Below are 3328 nucleotides of genomic sequence, written 5' to 3' on the forward strand. Positions count from 1 at the left end.
ATCCAGAATGCTGTTTCTCAGTGCACACCTGTACACTGTGACCTTGTGCTTATTCAACACAGGCAGTTTCTTTGTTAACCTATGCATGGACCCATGTTGGCAGAAGTGATTAGACTTGTATCCTTTTTTTTTAAAAAAAAGCTTAGCATGTACTATGTAGTATAGTATTTGTGAATTTGAAAAACCTTACGTTGCTTGAGTGGAGAATTTCAGGCAAATGAGGCTGAAGGTGTTTTTGACAAATCTAGAAGAAGACAAGGTTGGTGTTGTAATAATAGTTGGATGAACCTCGGGAAGCTTTTAACACATGTTTTAGATGTGACTCATCCCATTGTAAATAGTTTCTATTCAACCTATTTAGAGATCTTATTATACAGTTTCTATTCAACCTATTCAGAGATCTTATTACACAGCTCTGGAGCAGGTCGGACTTGAACCAGCACCTCCTAGTCTAGAGGTAGGAACAATATCATTGTGCCACAAGATCCTTAAAGAAAACTGTTATATGATAAACTACCCAAAGTGGAGCAACTGGATTTTTGAAGCAATGCCTAATGCAGGAAATTCAGAAACTGAAGATGATTGTCATAGAATCCCGACAGTTTGAAAACAGGCCATTTGGCCCAACAAGTTCACACTGACCCTCCAAAGAGTAACCTGCCCAGACCTATTACTCTACATTTTTTCTAACTAATGCACCTAACCTACACATCCCTGAACACTATGGGCAATTTAGTATGACCAATTCACCGAACCTGTGCATCTTAGATAGGAAACCCACACAGACATGGGAAGAATGTACAAACTTCACACACAGTCACCCAAATCAAATCTGGGTCCCTGGTGCTTTGAGGCAGCAGTGCTAACCACTGAGCCACTGCTGGTCACAAAAATGTTTAGTCAGGTTGTGGATTTATTTAATCGTACCAATGGTATTTGGATTACCTTTTATTAAAATGTTGTTTAGGTTCACTCAGAATCCAGAAGTGAAGTATCTTCGATAGTCACAGGTGCCAGAAGACTAGACGTTGGCTGATGTGCCACTATTTAAGAAACATGGTAAGGAAAAGCCAGGAACTATAGACTGGTGAGCCTGGCATCCATGGGGGGGCAAGTTGCTGGCAGGAATCCTGAGGGGCAGGATTTTCATGTATTTGAGAAAATGTTTAATGCATAGAAAATAGTGTCTCACTGACTTGATTGATGAAGGAATAGTAGTGGGCGTTGTCAAATGCCTTGCTGAAATCCATACGAAGTTCCTTATGGTAGACTGGTTAGCAAGGTTTGATCACATGGAATCCAGGGAGAGCTAGCCATTTGAATACAGAACTGGCGTGAAGATAGAAGCCAGGGTGGTAGTGGCGGAGTGTTGCTTTTCAGATTGGAGACCAGTGATACGCCACAAGGGTCGGTGCTGCGTCTGCTGCTTTTTGTCATGTACATAAATGATTTGGATGTGAACAGAGGAGGTCGAGTTAGTAAATTTGCAGATTACATCAAAATTAGAGCTGTAGTGTACAGCCAAGAATGTTACCTCAGAATATAAAGGGACCTCTATCAGATTGACTGATGGGTCAAAGAGAGGCAGATGGTGTTTAATTTAGGTAAATGTGAAGTTGAACAAAGTGATCTTGGGGGTGCAGGTTCATAGTTCCTTGAAAGTGGAGTTGCAGGTAGACAGGATAGTGAAGATGATGTTTGATGTGCTTCCTTTTATTGGTCAGTGCATTGATAAAAAGAGATTGGGAGGTTGTGTTGAGGCTGTACAGGACAATGGTTAGGTCACTTTTGAAATGCTGCATGCAGTTCTGGTCTTGTTGCTATTGGAAGGATGTTGTGAAACTTGAAATAGTTCAAAAAAGATTTACAAGGATGTTGCCAGGGTTAAAGGGTTTGAGCCATAGAGAGAGGCTGAAAAGGCTGGGACAATTTTTACCTGGAGCATCGGAGGCTGAGGGGTGACCTTTACAGAGGTTTATAAAATCGTGAGAGGCGTGGATAGGGTAAATAGACATGGGATTTTCCCCAGGGTGGGTGAGTACAAAACTAGAGGGCATAGGTTTAAGGTGAGAGAGGAAAATTTAAAAGGGACTGTTAAGACGGACCCGGAGGGTCCCGTCTTTGCGTGTTCTTTTGGAAGGAGAGACTCACACTGGCAACTATGGTTAGACGCAGACAGCCGTTTATTCACAGAATCTTAACTGGTACAACGAATCTACAAGCATGCATTCGTTGGAGAAGGTGTTCTCCCTTCTCGTTCAAACTTGACACAATTATACCTCGCGCTGCCTGGAGTCCCCGGTCAGTTCGCCTTCCCCATTGGTCCATTCATCTGCGCGGGCTGGGGATCCGTCCTCCTATTGGCCGCATCGAAGTGCCTGTCCAGCTCCTGCTGTGCTTGACAATGGCTCAGCCATCCCGGGAGCGGTTTCCGATCCCGTATTCAATAGTTCATTGTTTCAAGGAATTACTATGCGTCTGACAGGCTAGCCATTTTCAATAGTTTCAGTTTAACTAAATTGACAATTACACTTACCAACTTTAGACTTAAATAGAGCCATTCACACTCAATTGTTATAGGTTCCGATAGAGCAATTCACACTTGTCTAACAGTTACAGATTCCGATCGGTTTCTTTATTAATCCCAAGTTTCGATGGGGCAATTGATACTGGCTGGTATTTACAGGCTCCAAGATTTAATTAACATTATGCATATCCCTTACAAGCTCCAGCAGTCATGCAATCGCCTGCAGCAGCTCGCTTGGCTGTTGTTAACCATTTCAGGGCTAGAAGTGTCTGTTGCAGAACTAGTGTCACCCTCCCTAGCCCTACATTAAACACCCCAGTGAAATCTCCCCAACAACTGGCAGCTGAATGTTCCAGGATACAAATGCTACAGGAAGGATAGAAAGGGAGGCAAAAGAGGAGGGGGAGTGGCATTTTTGATAAGGGATAGCATTACATCTGTGCTAAGGGAGGATATTCCCAGAAATACATCCAGGGAAGTTATTTGGGTGGAACTGAGAAATAAGAAAGGGATGATCACCTTATTGGGATTGTATTATAGACCTCGCAATAGTCAGAGGGAAATTGAGAAACAAACTTGTAAGGAGATCTCAGCTATGTGTAAGAATAATAGGGTAGTTATGGTAGGGGATTTTAACTTTCCAAACATCGACTGGGACTGCCATAGTGTTAAAGGTTTAGATGGAGAGGAATTTCTTAAGTGTGTACAAGACAATTTTCTGATTCAGTATGTGGATGTACCTACTAGAGAAGGTTCAAAACTTGACCTACTCTTGGGAAATAAGGCAGGGCAAGTGACTGA

Source organism: Chiloscyllium plagiosum, chromosome 40, assembly GCF_004010195.1.
Source record: "Chiloscyllium plagiosum isolate BGI_BamShark_2017 chromosome 40, ASM401019v2, whole genome shotgun sequence".
Taxonomy (NCBI): domain Eukaryota; kingdom Metazoa; phylum Chordata; class Chondrichthyes; order Orectolobiformes; family Hemiscylliidae; genus Chiloscyllium; species Chiloscyllium plagiosum.